We start from the raw sequence: 22,184 nt of genomic DNA on the forward strand, positions 1-22,184 counted from the left end.
ATAATTGGTCTTCACTACGACGAGAATTGGGGGAATTTTTATTTTTTAAATGCCGACAAATTTGTATTTGATTTTGGTCCAAAGCGATTCACTTATGTATGTATGTATAATTCGAAATATGTATGGATGTATATATCAGAATTATAATCGTTAGTACATGCAAGTTTTATTTATTTCTTGGTTAGAATGCTCGCTATCTACCGAATTTTTCACACGAATGCAAAATGTTGAAAGGTGGGCCAAAACATAATTTAGGGCACGCCACAGATTAACTTTCAACTTTAAACACTCTATACCTGGTGGGACGATACACATCCGTCGGCAACTTCCCTCTTTAAATCCATATCAGCAGCGGCAACAACAACTTCTGGTCCAGTTAACGAACTGCAGCGGTCAAATTGTCCAGCGGCAGCAACGACGAATTAATAAGCCGGCGCGATTTATTTAGTTTTAATTTTGTATTTTCACCAAAAATAACACTAGATTCCCACTGCAGATCACGTCGGGGTCACCATGAAAAACTAATACGGTTTTGTATTAATAAAACGCGAAACTTGTGAACGCAGGGAAAATTGATTTATTGGCGAAAAGGAGTATGCTCAGAACGATGTTCATATAACAACTAACATTTAATTTCAATATATAGACGCTTAAACCTAACTTAACGAAGGGGCGAGAGACGGGGCGAATTCGCGAGAGCGATTAAATCTTTATTGTGCTCCCGCTCCCGCCTTACACTATTTAACAAATTTCACACCGCAAAGTGCGCGAACAAGTTCTTTACAAAATATGCTAGAACAATAATAAGCTGATCTTCGCACATGTTAGGGGTGCTGAGAAACCAAAGTTCGCTTCAAACATGGATCTCAGCAGACGTTTGGCAGAGGACCTGAACGGTCCTTTTCTTCTTCATAAAACCAATGACTTAGACATAAACAAATGTAATCCAAACCCTGCTGGAACCAACGGATATGACAAATCATTAATAACCCAAACATTTCACCATTGTTTCCAACAGGCCAAAACTGCTGACCCCTTCAAATTTCGGCTAGTGCAAAGTCCAATCTTCCACAAAGCTCACAAAGCTTACAACATAAAATGTAAGCTCTAAAAAGTGTTAAGCCGAGATTTGATGAATCACCTTCTCCTTCAATTAAACCGAGTTTCGTCTTAACCCTTCAACAGATCGGACCCGGTCTTGGGCTAGAATTTTAATTCGTGTGTAGCCATAAATAAATCTTGTTCAATTTTGAAATAAGTGAAATTTGTGAAAACAAAACTAAAAGTAACATATTTAATTGGCGCGGCCAGGATGTGCTCGTTAAAGGCATATCCGCAAAAGAATATAAGTGTAATAACCCGCAAACTCGAGTACGTAGCCTTGTATAATCGCTACGTCTAAGCTAATCTGGAACCCTGAAAATAAATGCACATACATTTTGTAGCCCTCTATGGCAGAGTGATCGCTGCAGAACATAGAAAACTGTAACAATAACTGAAGTGAAGTGCAGTGAAAAAAAAAATTACACAAGGCCTTCTGTATATAAGAGACAGTTATCGAACAATAATCTACAAGAATAACAAAAAAACACGAATTAAAATTTTTTTAAAAAATCTATAATGAAAATCACGATGGCTCAACAAGCAACCCAACCTCAACAAGTACAATTATCAGCCGTTAAGCCAGATGAGGCAAGTGCCTATTTTCTCTGGATCCACACGGAAATTGAGCGCTTTTATAAGAAGAATAAATTTTATCAACAATCTCTTCCCATCCACGGATCCTCGCCAGTCATCAATTATATACCGCGCCATTGAGCTACATTATCAGGAGACGCACAAAGGGTCTCACAACTGTCAGTAGTCACAATATGGTACAAGCTCAGCGCATTTCTTATCGCAATACAAGACGCAAACTCCATGCGAAGAACTTATCAGAAGAATTTACAACACTCACTTTAACGGATCTATCCGTGAAGTCGTAAAAGAGCTAAAACATAAAACATTAGTAATAATAAATAAACTGTCACTAGAGAATAGTGCAGCAAATTTATTTAGTGTATAATATCAATGCTATGAAAAACACTGTCATAGATGTAATCATGCGAAAATTCCCTGAAAGGTTGTTCATGACACTAGCCAGGCACGATATTGTCAGGATCACTAAATTAAAACAAGCCCCCTTTCTGAAAATAGAAATTAAAAAGATAGGGGGTATTATCCCAAGAAATCTGAGTATCATAATCAGGGAAATAACCCAAAATAATTCAAAAAATCCAATCAATTGGCAATAATATAATCATTTAAATGCTGAGAATCGACACAATATCAGGAGCTTTAGCAGAATGAATTATCCGCATCAAGCCAGGTCTAATAACCAATCAAAGCCCAAATCAATCTTTGAAAGGCAAAGGGGCAGCTCTAGTGGGCAATCTAGGAGAGTGGTAGAAAATGTTCATCAAGGTGCCTCGGAGTCGGAAGAGGAAGAAGAATATCCGTTCATCAAATTAATAATGTATAAAATAAACCCGTTTTTCATTTCCCGATATAATTAAAAATTTATACCTACACACTATAAATGGTGTCATCCAATTAAAAAAAGCAGTAAAGTTTTCTAAAAGTTAACTTTGTCCGATAGAACACACATTCTACATTCATAATTTCTCATAATAAGGTTGATAGGTTGATATATTACACATTGTGATCTAAGTGGTTACACGTTCAGAGTGATCATGACGATTTCAAACCAAATAAAGTCGACGAACAAACAGATTGTTGCGATCCTCCAAAAACAAAGGTGGCGATATTAATTTCTCCACTGAGAGAAAGCAGTATTTCAGACTTGACCATCTGAACGTAGAACTAAAACTTATATAAGTTCGCTTGTATTATAAATCACGAAATTCATGCAAATATAAAAAACATGCAAATACCCACAGGTCTATAAACAAGAGGTAGAAAGCTCGATTAAAGAATTGTTCACTAGTATGGATTGTCCCGAAAAATTAAGATGTCCCGGAAAGAAAAAAATTCGTTGTTGACTATAGAATTCTTATTAAGATTAATTAATGATAAATTCGTAATACTCGAATTCTTAATAAGATTACGGTTAATGATAAATTCCCAATACCCGTCATAGGCGAAATATTGGAAAATGCTTTTCAAGCATTGCCTGGTCTATATGGACGATACAATCATATTTTCAATTCCGTTAGAAGAACATATTCAGTCCTTGCGAAATGTATTCGTTTAATTAAGCGGTTATATACAGTTAGGAGGTGGAAAAAAGGCATTTTTAAAGAATTTTTTCTAAGCAAACTATTTGGTTTATTGATTTGAAACTTGACATGTATATTATGAAAACCTTAAACTATATTCACATATTTTTTATTGCCAAAAATATTCATCGGGGACGTTGATATTGCCAATTTTGCAGAGGTTCGCAAAAACAAGGCCTCTTGCGGTGAGCACGATATCTCGGGACTGGATCATCTAAAATGCAAAAACCAAATAAATTTCATTATTATAATAAATAATCTAGTGATTAATCAAAGGAATTAGCTAAAAAAAAAATTAGCAAGAATTTGACGCCATTTTGTCAAAGCAAAAGGTTCGATTTTCGACCAAAATTCGACTCTTTAATGGTTTAGAAAAATAAGAAAATAAGATTTTCATCCTTCGATTAATTACTAAAAAATATAGTTAGGAAGCTTGTGTAAAAATTTCAGACCGATCGGTTCAGCCCTTTCTGAGAAATCTTGCTCACCGACTTTGAAAACACCGTTTCGAGAAAAACGCGATTAAAGTTTTAAAAGCACTTTACATACGGACGAATCGCGCGGCACCTAGATTTCCTCTTGCATTTTCAATTTTTTTGCGGAGGCACTAAAACTGCATTCACCCGTTTCAGCTGTTTTCGGATTGAAAACATGTCTTCGCTTTCTCGGCAGTGCTGCCAGAAACTCCCAAGCAAAAATTGCTAGATTTTGAAAAAAAAGTTGCTAGAAATGTGGCCCCAGGAATTCCGCAGTGATGCAAACAAGTCTTGAGACGACGAAGTGATGTATTATTATAATGTTTATTGATTATTATTATTTGGTATCCGATTACAAATATTATGGTTTTAACTTTAATGAGTTAACAAACAAAACTTAAACTTCTGTGCATGCGTGACGCTTGAGATCTTGACACCGACTGACTCTTCTTGAGTTCTGCTTTATCGATTCTCTCGCGTTCTCGATATACTTTATTAGAAGCGACAACCGCTCCGTGTCTCTCTTCCTACTTGCTCTTCTAGTTTATTCCTGATTCCTACATTCGGCCCTCCTGACGTGATGTTCGTCCCGAACTTCTTCATAAATTCAGCTGCAGTAGATGTTTTCAAAGGACCTTCGCTATCTCCCACTTTTTCAACATCATACCTGCCATGTTTGTGAACTTTAACAACCTTATTAGGTCCAAGATATTTTCCTTTTTACTTTAGACCTACACCATACTGAGTACGCCTGATCGCAACTAAATCATTCAAGTTGTAGAGCTGTTCGTCCTTCCTCTTTGACTCAAAGAATCGCTTGTTTTTCTCCTGTAGGGCTTGAATATTTTCCCTGACTTCTTCGCGTATCTGATCTCGGTCATCGGCTAACTCTTGAATCAAAGACTGCTGTACATGTTCTTTCAATTTCGCTATGTCAACCACACGCATTTCGACACCTGTTAACAACTTAAAGGGAATTACTTTTGTGCTCCTAGGCTCGATATTGTTGATTAATTGCTGCACTTTACCCACATGCTTGTACCAATTTCCTGTATTCTCTAGGCTCATCTTCGACAACATGGGCACAACAATTTTATGCATTTTTTTGACCTGCCCGTAACCACGAGGTACACCTTTCTTGGTGATCTCCATTGGTCCCACATGATCCATGTGATAAGTGACCAAGGGTTTGTCCCCCTTATCAATAGGATTTAAATATCCATCCTGTTTTCCCATTTTTGCGTTAACCATAATCCACTCCACACAACTGCCTACTACTCTGGATACTTTATCTCTCAGCTTTGGAATAAAATAAGATTTCTCCACCAAGTCTTGTGTTTTCTTCGCCGAAAAATGGCCTTGCCTATGAGCAACTTGTATGATTTCAATTTCCATTTGAGATGGGACTACTATTAACTCTCGGGTCTTTGAACAATATTTGATTGGCGATGTAATAATCCTCATGTCCCTTATTTTCAACCAGGCTTCGGACGGCTCTTGTCCACTCATCTGCCATCTGAGCTTCCTTTAATCTGTGCATTACACTCTCTGTCAATACGAAACAAGCAACTCGACTAAGCGCGTCTACATGCCTCATTTTCGTGCCTGATCTATGTTCTATCTCGTAATCATAATCTAGCAAAAACATTGCCCATCTAGCCACTCGCAACGGAACTTCTTTCTTTTTCATTGTCATGGCGAACGCGTTACAATCAGTGATGATTTTGACTTTCGTTCCCAACACATATACACGCCATTTAGCCAAAGCTGCAATGACTGCCAACACTTCCAGTTCGTATGAGTAATATTTTTCTTCACATGGCTTCGTTTAACGACTCATGTACATAACAGGGTGTAGTTGATTGCCTTCTAGGTTCTTTTGCAGAAGAACTGCCCCAAAACCAAACTTAGACGCATCCGTGTGTATTTTAGTAGTCAATTTAGGATTATACAGTTTCAAAACTGGTTTTCTAATCAATGCTGCCTTTAATTGTTCGAATGCAACTTGCTGCAGCTCTTTGAACACAAACTTGACATCTTTCCTCAGCAAATCTGACAAAGGCTTCGCTATAACTGCATATCCATCCACGAACATCCTGAAATACGACGTTAAACCAAGAAATCGCTGAATAGCTTTACGATAAGAGGGCACTGGATTATTTGATACCGCTTGCGTTTTCTCATTACTGGGTGTGATCGAACCGTTTTCTTTAACATATACTAGAAAATCGACCCTGCTCTGTAAAATTTGACACTTGGTCCAGTTAATCCTCAATCCATTTCCCTATGCTACTTCAAGCACTTTTTTAAGCTTCTCTACTCCCTCTCTGATATCTTTGCTGGGAATAATAATATCGTCCATGTAGACAACTGCGTCACCGTTTTTAATGAGGTCCCTGAGAACTGACATTATAAAGCGAGTAGATACTGCCGGGGAGTATTTATTTTCGCCGGAATCGTTCAATGCCATTTGAACATAACCGGACGTATACCAAAAGGCAACATACAAGAATTCAAATTGTCCGTTCTGTGTAACAAATGATGTATACTTCTGAGATTCAACCTCAACAGGAACATGAAAATAACCGTTTGTTAAATCTAGTTTTGTGAATATCTTCGCTCCCTGTAACTTCTCGATAACGCTATCCATCTGTACCATCGAAAAGTTATCTCGCACAATTTTCTCGTTTAATTTACGATAGTCGCAACACAATCGTTTCTGTCCATTCTTTTTTGACACAAGTACGATTGGAGAAGCGTACTCTGAAGTACTTGTTTTGATAATTTTCTCTTTGAGCCACTCTTCAACCTGCGCATCTACTATCTTCTGTTCAGTATAAGGAATACGTCGAGGATGTTGAAATACTGGCGATTCATCGGTGAGTATAATCTTAACGAACATTCCTTTTCGGCTTGAATTCATCAATCATGTTTTTCACGACACCTCTAAACGAATGTGGCAAATGCGACAACTCTATGTCCTGCTTACTTTCCGTCTGCTCTATAGTTAGCATACACAAACTCTGAAACAACTCTGTAAATGAACTTACTTGTTTTTGTTCGAGAATTTGCCATTTTCGTCCTGTGATTACCTGGCTGTCTGATCTGCGAATCAACTCTGTACCGTCCTTTGTTATCTTTATACCACACACTATCTAAGAGAGTTCTACCTAAAATAGCTTCAAAAGCCATGTCCTCATCCGATATGATGTGAAATTCTACACAGAGATTAATACCATCTATTTGTACTGGGAGACCGATACCTGTCAAACATTTTTCGTTTCCTGTTAATTTTTCCACTCCGAGCTCTGGGAAAACATTACGACGCAATAAGCACAAATCAGCTCCCGTATCTATCAATCCTTTAAAAATAACTTTTCCAAATGAAATGTACTTTAACTCCAATCCTGAAGACGTAAACGTGCTTGTTGGCTTCGCCCTGTCTTCCGTCTGTACTAAGTTTTTTGTCTTTTCCTGTTTAGCTACCATCTCATACTTGCAGTGAGCTGCTCTATGTCCTGGTTGGTTGCATCTTTCTTCGGGCAATCTCTTTTGATATGAAATTCGTCCCCACAGTTAAAGCATTTCCTTACTTTCTCGGCTGTTTTTACTACCTTTTTGTCACCTTTATAGAAGTGAGAGTCATACTTGAATTGCTTTACTGATACTCGCATCTTCTGATATGCCTCAATCAATACTTTCAACTGCCTTATACTCTTTGCTTGGTAAAGTAAAGCCTTATTTGTCTTAGAGTCTGGAATGCCGTCGACAAAGTATTCAATCAAGCTTTCATCATCCAGATCAATTGGCTTTGCCAATTCCATTAATGCATACAGGTACTCGTGCAACGATTCGGTCTTCCTCTGCTGCCTTTTGCCAAGTCTACGATGTACCTCTGCTGATGACATCCTCTCACCAAATTCGTTGAGTAATGCGTTCTTTAAAGATCTCCAATCCCGAACATCTCGCTGACTACGAATAAAAAGCTTCGCCGCTCCGCTGAGTAGTTGTTTAGCATAAATAAAAACCTGCAGCTGACTCCATTCCACAGTTAGTGCACATTCTTCAAGTTCCTCAATCCACTGATTAATGTCTGGTGAATTATTTCCCGAAAACTGTGACACACTTCCTTCCACATCCTTCAAAATAAACCATGACCTACCCGAATTAGTAATTTCACGGTTTTGCCCACCTACAATTGAATTCCTATTGTATCCACCATTTTCATGGGCCTGTGAAGGTACGGAAACGAAAGATCCGCCCTCATCATCATCCACTTCAATTCCTACCTCATTGTTATCATCAATTTGTAAACCATAGTGAGCAAGCAGTCTATTTTGCAATTCGATTTTCCTTCCTTTCGGCTTAATCCTAGCTCTGTCAATTTTTCGCGTAGTTCTGCCACAAGCAGTGCCAAAATCTCTTGCCTGTTCATTTTAAAGACTTAAATATCTATATATATAAAAATGGTGCAAAAAATATACGCCATCGCAAAACAAGAGAACGGCTGGGCCGATTTGGCTCAAATTTTTTTTCAGTTGTTTGTAATTGCCAGAAGAAGGTTAATACATAAGAAAATTTTGGGAAAACCTGCCGGAAAACTCGGTATCGGCTCAAGAGATGTAATCATTGTTGTACATAAAACTGTTAAAACAGCAGTCTTTGGAAATAATGCCTTCATTGTTGTACATAAAACTGTAAAAAACGAGTTAACGAAACATTGCCAAAGTTTTAACTGGAAATAATGCCTCTTTTTAGATCAAGACTTGGACGGCGTTCACGCAATGCGATACATTCTCAGAATGTCTGTAATAATCGAACGCAAGAGGTACGTGCAGAAATAAATGCATCGGCACGTGCCCGAATTGCACAGCTTCGCGCTGCACAAAGACCACCTCAAGCCCGACAAAATGTGAGTAGAAGAAGACCAGCCGCAAATGAAAACTTGAATCGCGCTGCATTCGCATACAATTCCGAAACACACTACAAAGATCATAGCTGCGTTGTTATTGGTTCATGGTCTGTCGTATGTCAGTATTGCAATGCACTGAAGTTTCGATTGGAAATCCCCGGCTTATGCTGTGCAGGTGGCAAAATTAAATTGTCCGTTTTGGCTAGAGCCAATTGTATTCGCTACTATATGGAAATTCAGCCCTATCTTCCTAAAGCTTGCACAAAAATATAACGGATGCTTTTAAATGACGTCATTTGGAGCCGAGGTTGTTCATCAACCAAGCTACAATCCGAGTTATAAGGTAATGGCGTCTTATTTTTAATATCAAAATGAACAATGAACAAAATGAGACTCTTCGGTCATATGATGCACTTCAATACCCGTTGATGTTCTGTCGTGGAGAAGATGGGTATCACTTCAACATAAAGATGGTCAATCCAACGACAGGTTTGTTTACAAGTCATCACTTCTTTTTGATTCTACACTAAGTTTGAATTCAAATTTTAGGAGAAGAAACGAATAAGAAGGTCAGCTCTATGAATTTTCATGCGTATCGATTGATGATTCGACTAGATGTTGACAATCATCTGTTGAGATACCGCCGTTTGTTTCAGGAGTACTGTGTCGACATGTACGTCAAAGTAGAAACGGAGCGTCTCAATTTCATTCGTTTCAATCAGTCGAAGTTGCGCTCAGACGAGTACATCCACTTGCGTGACGCCATCGCAACTGAAGGACACGCGGCCAACATCGGTTGTTTGACCATTCTCCCAGCTACTTATGTTGGAAGCCCGCGTCCGTAATTACGGACGTCCGGATTTATTCATCACGTTCACACGCAATCCGAAATGGCCCGAAATTACGAATCTGTTGCTTCCAGGACAAACATCTAGCGATCGACCTGACATCACTGCACGAGTACTCAAGCAAAAGATCACAGTACTTATGAATTACATCGTTAAGCAGAAGGTTTTTGGCGCAGTTCGTTGTTGGATGTGGTCGGTTGAGTGGTAGAAGCGCGGCTTACCACATGCGCACATTCTGCTTTGGATGTTCGACAAGATCCGACCAGATCAAATTGATTCGATTATTTCAGCCGATATACCAGATAAACAAACTGATCCCGAGCTGCATTCCATTGTGACACCGAGCATAATCCATGGCCCTTGCGGAGTCCACAACCCAGAATCAGTATGCATGGATAACGGAAACTGCACAAAACGATTTCCCCATCCGTTGACTGCTGAAACAATCAGCGGACACGATGGATATCCATTGTATAGGCGTCGTTCTCCAGATGACAACGGCAAATGGATCGAAGTAATGGTGAAACGTAACGAAACAAACGTAACAGTAATCGTGGATAACCGCTGGATCGTTCCATATTGCCCGCTTTTGTCGAAACATTCTCAACGCATTGCAATGTTGAGTACTGCAACTCTATCAAATCCATCAAAAACGTTTGCAAATATGTGAACAAAGGGAGCGACATGGCGGTGTTTGGCATTGCTGATCCGAATGCACGATGAACGATGAGGTGACGAAATTTCAACTTGGACGCTACGTTAGTTGTAACAAGGCCATTTGGCGGCTGTTTTCATTTCCGATTCATGAACGTCACCCGACTGTCGTGCACTTATCTGTTCACTTGGAGAACGGCCAGCGTGTCTACTTTACGGACGCGAACGCAGCGCAAAGAGCAGAACGGCCACCAGCGAGAACGTTGACAAATTTCTTTTCGACATGGGAAAGCGATCCGTTTGCAAGGACTTTACTCTATTCAGAGATGCCACGCTATTATACATGGAACGCTGCATCGAAGAAGTTTCAACGCCGGACACTGGCTTCGCTGGTGTCTATTCGACTGATGCGCTCGGACGAATATACACAGTTCATCCACGCCAAGACGAATGCTTCTATCTTCGCTTGCTTTTGGTGAACATTAGAGGCCCTACATCCTTCGAGTCCCGCGTAATGTGGATGGTGTGCTGTGCGCCAGTTTTCGGGAGACTTGCCAACGTTTTAACTTGCTCGAAAACGATGCTCATTTGGATTCAACGCTCGCCGATGCCATTGTTTCTGCGTCAACGAATCAAATCCAATCATTATTTGCAATAATCATAGCCACATATCATCCGTCGAACCCGACCGCACTGTGGGACAACTATAAGGACCACATGGTTCGCAGGACAACTGATAATTTTACCATTACCGAAGAAATGCGCAACGAAGCGTTGATACAGATTGAAAACATTTGCATGCTCATGTGCGGCAGTCTACTAGCGACATTGGGAATGCCAGCGCCCAATCATTCAATGCACGATGCTTTCAAACGCGAGTTTCAACGGGAGCACCACTTTGATCAAACTAACCTGGCCAAAAGAGTCCGAACAAATGTGCCGCTTTTGAATGCCGAGCAGAAGAACGTGTACGATTCGATAATGAATGTTGTTGACGATGAAACGGGAGGCTTATACTTTCTCGATGCTCCTGGTGGGACAGGCAAGACATTCGTCATTTCGTTGATTCTGGCAACGATCTCAAATTGCGTTGGCTGTTGCATCATCTGGCATTGCTACTACATTGTTGAAAGGCGGTCGAACTGCACATTCCGCTTTGAAGCTACCCATGAATCTTCTGACGGCTGCCGATGAAGTTAATGCATGCCTAAAATCGTCCTCTTTGTGGCGATATGTCAAGAAGTTTAAATTGTCCACGAATCGCATTGCAGAATGTCCCCTCCGCTGCTGAATTGTCGAGACAACTGCTGGCGCTTGGCAATGGCGAAATTCCTGTTGATGTTTCGACTAGACTAATATCGTTCCCAGCAAATTTTTGCGAGTTCACATCGTCGAAAGAGCACAAAATTATAAAAATCTTGATTGCATTAGTGAACGGGCAATACTAGCAGCGAAGAATAAGGACGTAGATAGTTTGAATTTCGTTATTCAAAGTCAAATCGCTGGAGAACTACATGCGACAATTATTAAGGGCACATTTAAAGGAGAGGTAGTTCTTATCCCACGAATTCCGATTATTCCAACAGATCTTCTATTTCAATTCAAGAGGATTCAGTTCCCAGTTCGATTAGCATTTGCGATGACAATCAATAAATCGCAAGGCCAATCGTTGGATATCTGCGGGATTAATCTGGAAATGTTTTCAATGTTTTTCACATGGCCAGTTATACGTAGCCTGTTCGCGTGTTGGAAAGCCGTCATCATTATTTATTTTTGCACCGGATAACAAAACAAAAAATATTGTATCGCTCTTCACTGATTTCGAGTCAAATAAATGAAATTTGAATTAGCAATGTTTTATTATTCCTCTGGGGTTATATGAAGTCGTGAAATTGGGGCGAGACAAAGTTCGCCGGGTGCTCTAGTAATCGTATAAAATAGAAGAGTAATATAATGCTTATCAAATAAAATATGTATATCAAAAACGAAAACTCGCCAACTTACGTTATTACGTTACTCTAACATAGCAGCTTTATGCACTGCTTGAATTTATGCAATAATGAAAACTTAACTCTACGTTGCTGTAAAAACAACAGCACGATTGCAGAACAGCAATCCAAAAATTTTTATTTCGCCTTCTTGGCAATTTGTCTCGATCTCTTCGTCTTGTGTTCTTCTTTCCGCAAATTTCTGCCCGTCCAAATCGCCAAATATCTTGTCTCGCCTTCCTGCCACTCACCAATACTACATCAGCTTAACTTCTCGCCAGCCCACAAATACTGTTTTGTATTCCTCCTGTTGTCTCACCAATACAGCAGGACTTCTCGTTGCCTGATGCACACGGCCTTGAATTTGCCTTCTAGCCACGCCAAGTCACCAGTACTGCTCCAGAATGGATTTTTCCTGCTCTTTGACCGCCGATCTCCTTCCGTACACTTCTCCGCTTCCTTATCTTGCTTTGACCAGCCTTTGAAGCCTGTGTCCTCGTCTTCTCCTGACGCACAACTTCTGCTATCCTTCTGCCTGCTACCGTAACTGCTCCACGCCTTACCTCTTGTGCAGATGACCCCTGCCAACAATCCTGCTTCTTGCTTGTGGACGTGCACCACAAAGCTTTGCGTTGCTTCCAGATTTGGTACTCGTTGATCAATCGCCTTCTACGTTGCCCACGTCAGTGCTCTTTGCGTCGGTTCCTCTGCAAATTCTTTTGCGTCTCACAAAGTCGAATTTCTCAACTGTTTTATTTCTGCAATTTTGCTTCTCCTTTGTAACTTCTTTTAGTTTTTCTTTTACTTTCCAAATTTTTTTTTAGTATCTGGTACTACCACCGCGTTGCAAAAAGTTAAGTAAGTTTTTAAACACACAACTCAGTTTAATGACTGTAGTTTGTAATGGATCCAAATATCTCCGGTTGAGCACCCAAAATTGTGGCCCCAGGAATTCCGCAGTGATGCAAACAACTCTTGAGACGACGAAGTGATGTATTATTATAATGTTTATTGATTATTATTGTTTGGTATCCGATTACAAATATTATGGTTTTAACTTTAATGAGTTAACAAACAAAACTTAAACTTCTGTGCATGCGTGACGCTTGAGATCTTGACAGCGACTGACTCTTCTTGAGTTCTGCTTTATCGATTCTCTCGCGTTCTCGATATACTTTATTAGAAGCGACAACCGCTCTGTGTCTCTCTTCCTACTTGCTCTTCTGGTTTATTCCTGATTCCTACAGAAATTGCTAAAAAAAATGCTAGATCAGTTAAATTTAACTTTTAAGCTAATTATGCATATAAATGATCGCTTGTCGCCATCGCCGTGTGTTTTGCAATGCATAGGCATAGTGCCGCTCTTGTTCCTCCGTTTTAGTGGTTTTTTGAAAGAAGGGCAACTTATTTTTTTGTGTAACAGCGCCCATCGCAGCCACGTGTTTTTTTAATGCGGCGTAGTGTCGGATCTCGAAAAGTTTCGCGGTTATTGTGGATTTGCAATACGCACAATAGGCCATGTTACTGTCCGTGCAGTCCTTGCGAATCCACTCCTTAAACTCGTCGACGCGCAGCCAGGCATCCAGAAAATGTTGTTTGTAAATTTTTGCCATCTTTACCGACACAACACAGCACAAAAGTGATCAAAAGTGTTTGAACCACTGAGTTAAAAAATAATTCCGATATCTTTGTAAGCCATTTTCGATCGTAATTGGTTCATTACAATGGAATAGGTATAAAAAAGTTCAAAATGATGAAGAAAAATAACAAAATGTTTGGTTTTGTAATAAAGTTGCTAAAATTGCAAAAAAAAAAAAAATTAGAAATTGCTAGATTTGTTTCTAATAGCAAATCGAAAAAAAAAGTTGCACATTTTTTAAAAGGTGCTAGATCTAGTAACTTAATAGCTAAACTGGCAGCCCTGTTTCTCGGTCTTGACTTCTGCACTTTGGACGTTTTTCTCAATTCTCTGCTACATTTCATTTTCACTAAAAATTCACCGGAAAAGGCGCACAACTGTACCGCTAATCTTCTCTGGTTAGACTGGCTTCTACTCTCCAATATTTGGGAGTTTAGGTGCAGGGAATTTAAAATTAGAAAGGGAACATACAATAAGGAGGCAGCAAGAGGGAGCAAGGTTCAGGTAGGTTCAGGTATGCGGCTGGCGCGAGTTACCGCCTCAGCAGTTACCCTCGGCGGTTCCCCACCGAAACCCCCACGGCAGCCCAACATCTAGCAGCCAAAGTACCGCCTCAGCAAATATCCTCGGCGGTACCCCACCGAATTCCGACGGCAGCCAAACGTCTAGGAACCAAATACCCCGTTGGCAATAAAGTTGCCAACCAAACACAAAGAAACCACAACTTGTATTGTTAATTATTGGAAAAGCTCCCCGAACCAAATTGGAACACTTTTCCTTTAGTTAACTGGCGCAGTCGGTAGCCCTTCGCCCAAGAACGGATTCTGCCCTAGGACTTGAGGAAGGATCTGAGACGACGAAGGATGACAAGGATATATAGCGTTATCTGTATCATTATTATGTAAGAGTGAGTAGAGTGAAGTAGGTGCAATGGAGTGGAAAATACATTAAATGAAGAAAATAATAAATACAAAATAATAAAGTACAACAGCAATAAAGAATGGAAAAAATAAATAAAACAAGTACAACAGCAATAAGAAATGAAAGAAAAAATTATTAATAAAAATATACAACCAAAGAGTATTATAATATAATCAGTGCGAATAAAGGCAATAATGCGAACCGCAGACAGAGAAATGTGGAAGGAAAATAGGGCAAGTGCAGAGTGGCGGAAGCTGAACAACAGCAGGGTGAAAAAAATTAAAAAGAAGATATTCACATAAAACATGTTTAATAATTTGAAGAGTTAAGTTGGAATTTAAATTAATAGTGGTCGTGTTTATGAACGAAATGAAAAGTTTGATTGCAACAAATGGCTCGAGGTCGAACGTCGACGAACGGTCAAGAGCATCAACGGTTCGAGGTTGCGTCGAGCAGCCCGATCGAATGTTTGACCGAGTTGTTCGGTGTGCATCGAACCGTCGTCAACCACAACCGTCTGCCGACGCTCGTCGACAGCCGACCGTGAATGGAAGAGAGAGGGTGTTGCAGACAGTTCGATGTTGAGGTATTGGTGTTGGTCGTGCATGATCGGTGACAGTCGGGAGGTTGCAGGCAGCTCGGGTCGAGTTGGCAACGGTTGTCGACAAGTTCAAACCAATACAGAAGAGAAGTGAGTGGTTCGATCGGATCGGACACAGTGAGATGTCGATGCAGCGGACTAGGAATTTGAGGGCGAGATATAATTCAAAAAAACAAAGTATGCCTTTCGTTCTCATGTATTGAGCGGCGCACTGTATCATACAGGCGGCCGTTTAGCATGAGAATGGGGTAAAGTACCACGAATAATTAATGATTTAATAATAATTAGTATCGGGTATGCTTTCACTTGTATTAGGCGCTTAACTGTAGACACAGGGCGTCGCTTAGCGAAGGGAGGTACTGACTCGATGAAAATAATAAAAGAATTAAGTGATATATACGCATGAACATGTATTAGGCGGCTCTGTAATACGCAGGCGGCTTAGCATCTGGATGAAAGGAAGTATATAAATTAATAAAGAATAAAACAAGAAAGAAAAGCTAACTTCGGACGGAGCCGAAGTTGATATACCCTTGCAGAATATTCACATGATGCATTCTTAATACTCATAAAAAGTCCCAACTCCCTAACTTTAAAAACACCAAAGTTATGACATTTCCAATAGTTCCGTTATATGGCAGCTATAAGATATAGTCGGCCGATCATAATGAAATTTGGTAGGTCGGGTTGATTGGCCAAAAATAAAATCCCAACTTCCTAACTTTAACTAACAACTTTTGGGAAAGTTTCAAGCAGATTGCTTTAAAACTGAGGGACTAGTTTGCGTAGAAACGGACGGACAGACGGACATGGCTAGATCGACTCGCCTGGTGATGCTGATCAAGAATATATATACTTTATAGGGTCGGAAATGTCTCCTTCACTGCGTTGCAAACTTTTGACTGAAATTATAATACCCTCTGCAAGGGTATAAATATGGAAATATATAATAAATAAAACAATACAAAAACATTCAATAAATAAATAAAAAAGAAATCTGATATGAGAGTATTCACATGTATTAAGCGATACACTGTAACGAACAGGGTAGTCGTTTAGCATGGGGATGGTCAAAAAAAAAAAACAAATGTCAAGAAAGGGAGAAAATACCCAAATGGCAATGACTGTCCGGGGACCCACATACTATAAAAAAAAACAAACAAATAACAAAACTAAAAATACACTAAATTAAGCACATAATATATACATAAGTACACTACAAAAACAAACAATTGCACATACAAAAGAGTTACGAGAGAAGTAAGAGAAAGAGAGGCCTACAGCAATGGCGACTACAAGTGTTTTAGAAGCTATCAAGGTAATAGACCTGGTAGACATTATTCCGAAATACGAAGGAGACTCGGCTAAATAAGATGGATTTATAGGAGCGGTAGAGCAGGTGCTAGGCCTAATCAAGGGAGAAGAGAGATCAAACGTAGGAGTAATCGCACTTAGAGCGGTAAAGAGCAAGATTATAGGAGCAGCGGATAAATTCCTAGATTTAGATGAGTCGGAGTTAAATAGGGATCAGATAAAGAAAGTATTGATTACCCATTTCAAAGACAAAAGATCTGAGCAGGATTTGATTTGGGATTGACCCACATTAAAGAAAAGAAGTTAGAATTGGAGGCCCTTATACACCAAAGTAATGACCCTGAAGAAAGCCCTAGTGAGTCTGGCCAAGTCCAGCAAGCAAGGTATATTGTTGAGAAGCGAAAATATCAAGTGGTATGAGGAGATGGCCTTAACCGCCTTTGTGTCAGCCTTAAAAGGACTGATAGGGGGTAACTATCAGGAACATTGGGGTAACCAATATAGCTAAGGCCTATGAAATAGCCTGCAGAGAAAAGAACCTGGGTACCTTGGTGGTAGCAGAAATTGAAGCAAAAGGTCAAGAACTGACTGAGTCGCAGGGCAAAGAGGTTAAGGAAATTCCGAAACAGGAACCAGGAAAGCAAGATAACCCAGTACCGGAGTCGCAGACTGGCAGGAACATGGGGGCAACCAATATAGCTTAGGCCTATGAAATAGCTTGCAGAGAAAAGAACCTGGGTACCTAGGTGGTAGCAGAAATTGAAGCAAAAGGTCAAGAACTGACTGAGTAGCAGGGCAAAGAGGTTAAGGAAATTCCGAAACAGTGACCAGGAAAGCAAGATAACCCAGTACCGGTGGGCAGGAAATACCCAACCGCAGTTCCCAATGCCGTTTCCGATGCACAACATGAATGGATGGCCAGGATTTGGATTTCCGTATCCAATGATTGGTAACCCATTCAGACCAGACAATTTTAAGAAAACTTCGAACTATGCAAGACAATATCGTAACTATCAGAACAAAAATAATAATTGGAGCAATAAGTGGAATAATGGTCAAAATAATCGAGATAGGCAGTAGTATGGCAACAACAATTATAACAACAACAAACCTAGAGAGGGTCAGCTAGCAATCCAGGCGACTGGAGATGCAGAAGGCTGTGCACTATGGGGCCAACGACCACTTTTGTTGGCCCAAACCCATTTTTGAAAAGTCGTCAAAACCAAAAAAGTTGTTTTAGGATATATTAACAGAGGACCAATCTGCAATGTTACGTTTCAGGAATTCCGATGGAGTGCGCTTCTGTTAAGATAACAGCTGTTAAATCATATGTTTAAGATGCAAGCCGCGTGCTTTTGAAATTCGACTTTTAAATTGCCTTTTTAAAGTGTTTAAAAAAGCAGTTTATAAGCGTTGTACTGTGGTGTGTACTAAGTGTTTATGTGTTTAAATGGTTGAAATCAATCGTGCTGTCTTTGTACTTAAGTGTTAAAGTGAGTTGTCTAAAACATGTTTTTTAAATAGAAAAGTAATTTTTAAGTAGAGCAACAAAGTGAGTCCAGCGGAGTCCACTTCTGAATCCTATTGAGATTTGTAGAGTTTTTAAAATGTATATGGTAAGAATCGCCACTTATTGCCACTTTTTCCGAAATTCAATTTTTAAGCACATAAGCTCAAGTTTTGCAACCTTAACAATAGTTGTATTAAAATTTGAATCCTTTTGATTGTCAATGAAATATTGAACTTGAATCCGAAGAGCAAAATGTTTAATAGCAGGTACCATTTTTTTACTTATTAATAAAATTTGTTTAATCCGATTTTTGTGCATTTACATTGCACCTTTGTGGAACGAAGAACATTTTGTTTTGCATTTTGAATTCTATTAAGATGCAGATATAAAAAATATAAGAAAAATAAAATATAAATGTATTTATAAAGAATATAATAAAAAAAAAATTTTTTCGATTATCTTAAAAAAACAACAAAGTCTAATAAATCGATCGTATGACAGCTAAGGGATAAATTTGTTCGATCCTATTCTTTTTTTAACATATATGTTGCCTAAGGATACAAAAAAACGATTTGTAAAGTTTTATCTCGATATCTCTAAAATTGAGCGAGTTATTAATTTATGCCAACAAAAGTGGTCGTTGGCCCCATAGTGCAGTGGCCAGACAAGGATGTCTAGGAATTCAAACTATTCCGGACAACCGTATAATTCGAACTATTCAAGACAGTCGAATAATTCGGCCAATTCAAAATGGTCATATAATGGTAACTCAGAGAGGGGCGGAAATCGGCTGGCAACCACGGGTCAGCTGCATAACATCCAGGAGGATGATGCAAATTTTTCGCAATCAGCCTCGAGCAACCAACAGGATATTTAGGGACCAGGAGGGGTCACTCAACCCTACCTTATGTATTGATCAAAATCACTCCGAAAAAAAACAATAAAAATGCTAATTGACACGGATCCACTTTCTCATTTATTCGTCCCGAAATAGCTTAATCACAATACGTGAAAGACCTACAAGACCCAATTGCGATTAAGACAATTACACAATCTCATAAAATTTATAAGTAAGCATACTTACCAAGGAACTGGGAGAAGTAAGGAAGATTAGTATGCTACTTTTCAGATACCACCAGTTTTTGAAGGGTTAATCGGGATAGATCTGTTACAACAGTTAAAGGCCGTGATCGACATAGAAAATGGTTGGTTCCGCTCGGTGGAGGAGTAGTTGCAGATTCAGTTCGCTAAATATAGACCAAGCGAAGTTCACACAATAGAAGCAGAATCAAAAAGAGTATCCCAGTACAAGTTTCCGATGGGGATTTCTTGTTAAGTAAAACAACAGTAAAGGAAGAAATGACCATTTCAGAAGGAATTTACAGGGCAGTAGCTGAACAGAGCCTGGTAGAAGTAACAAACTATGCAGAGATAGACCAGGAGTTGTTTTTGGAAGAACCAATAAATGTTGTAGAATTCAAAACCGAGCAACATTTCGAACTCAATAGTATGGAAGAGACAGGTAAGAAAGATAAAAACATACCGATCCACATGATCAGGACAGAACATTTAAATAACGAGGAGCTTAAAGAGCTTCAGAGAATTTGCAGGAAGTACCCGAAGGTATTCCATAAGGAAGGTGATAATTTGTCTTTCACTAATGCAGTCAAACATCAAATCAGAACGAATGATGACATACCAGTGTATGCCAGACCATACAGAAATGCATTCAAGAAGAGACAGGAAGTTAGAAAACAGTTGGAGAAGCTATTAGATCAGTAGATTATTAGACATAGTGTGACGACCCAGAGTCACAAATAATAAAAGAACAATCCAAAAAAAAAACACACAATGCCTTTTATTCTCCCTACGCCACACCACATTCAAAACACGCGCCAAAATCGCGCACCCAAAACGATAAACTGGCCACACTAATATATCGATAGTCGACTACCAAACCTGTCCACACTAACGCCACCGATACATCGATAGTCGACTACCATCGCTATATTCGTGGCCCGATAACGAGTTATCGATATCGGGATTCTCGACATCGACCGCTCTGGGCACACTCAACTGGGCCTATATAAGCAGAGGCAAGACCCCAGATGAGGAACTTGCGTTCCGACGATCATCGAGGAAACATCAGCAACAAGGAGAAATATCCGGGTAAGTGTTCTGGTGATAGTCTTGGTATTGGTGGTGGATCCGTAAGAACTCGGTTTTTTTTAAATCGGTTCTGCGACCTGGTGAGGATCAGCCCAGACCCAGTCGTGATCACTGAGGCGGCCCGGTTTACGTAATACAGGCCATCCGCAGCGCCGACGCAACTTCTCGGCCCATCCGCAGCGCCGAAGCTCGCAGTATGCAGTGAACCTCTTGGCCTTCCGTAAGCGCCAGATCACGGAGAAAGCAGCTCACCGATCAACCTCCACGAAGCAAGCAGTTCATCACTCGGCTCTTCCGTAGCGCCGGGTCACGACAGCAAGCAGTTCATCACTCGGGCCTGTCGAAGCGCCAAATCGACAAAGCAAGCAGTCCCGACTCATCTATACACAACCACACGACTAACGTATATTGTACGATTACTTCGAAATACACGTCTCCTTTATAGTTCTATCCCTCTGTGTCATTATTGGGGAAAGGGAGGTAAATCGATCTATAGAGAAAAATATAAATATCTGTCACGAATCCTAACCACGGCGAGCTATACCGTCTCCCAAAACAGGATCGTTATAATAGCCATTGGTGCCCAAAAAGAAGGATGCCTCAGGAGAAAGGAAATGGAGAATAGTGGTAGACTATAGGAAATTAAACGAGAAAGTAATTAAAGACAGATATCCCCTACCAATAATAAACCATGTATTGGATAACTTGGGGAGAGCCAAATATTTCTCAACCTTAGATTTGGCGAGTGGATACCACCAAATCGAGGTAAAGGAGGAAGATGACCGGAAAACAGCTTTTTCTGTTGAAGGAGGGCACTTCGAGTATGTACGAATGCCTTTCGGTTTGAATAACGCTCCCGCAACCTTTCAAAGGCTAATGAATAACATTTTCGGAGAATTGCTAGGCAAATGTTGTCTCATATACATGGACGACATTATGGTGTTCTCAACGTCGTTGAAAGAGTTTTCAAGAGGCTGGCAGAAGCAAATTTTAAACTGTAGTTAGACAAGACAGAATTTTTGAGAAAAGAAGTAGAATATTTAAGGCATGTAGTAACCAAACAGGATATTAAACCAAACCCAGGGAAAATCGAAGCAATAAAAAGATTCGAGATTCCGAAGGCTAGAAAGCAGATTAAATCATTCCTAGGTCTGTTGGGGTACTATAGTAAATTTATACGAGACTTCGCGGCGATAACGAAGCCAATGACGAGGCAATTAAAAGGAAAAAAGGCTGTATAGATGGATCAATAATACAAAGAAGAATTTGAGGTATGCAAAACCTTATTATGCAACGATCAGATCTTACAGTTTCCCGATTTTGACAAACCATTCATCCTTACCACGGATGCAAGCAACTATGCGATTGGCGCCGTATTATCCCAAGGAAACCTGGGTACGGACAGACATACAGCATATGCTAGTAGAAGTTTATCAGGATCAGAGGTGAACTATGCGACCATAGAAAAAGAAATGCTAGCCATTATTTGGGCAATTAAACATTTTAGACACTATGTATTCGGCACAAAGTTAAAAATAGTCACTGATCATAGGACATTAACCTGACTGATGAGCGTCAAGGAACCGGACTCCAATCTCGTAAGGTGGCGACTCCAAATGTTGGAGTTTGATTACGAGATTGTGTATAAAAAAGGGCCCTTGAATGTAGGGCAGACGCATCGAGCAGAATTCAACCTGAACTCAATGTGTTGGAAGATGTATCAGAGATAGCGACAAATGGAGAGACAATTCACTCCGCTGGGGAAGACCTGAAATTGGGATTCCCAATATCAGAAAGACCACTGGATGAGTATAATATTCAAGTGGTTATACAGGAAGGGAGAATTGGAGGAGTAGTAAAATAAATTCCATTCA

This window comes from Drosophila rhopaloa, unplaced genomic scaffold (assembly GCF_018152115.1).
Source record: "Drosophila rhopaloa isolate 14029-0021.01 unplaced genomic scaffold, ASM1815211v1 contig_218, whole genome shotgun sequence".
Taxonomy (NCBI): Eukaryota; Metazoa; Arthropoda; class Insecta; order Diptera; family Drosophilidae; genus Drosophila; species Drosophila rhopaloa.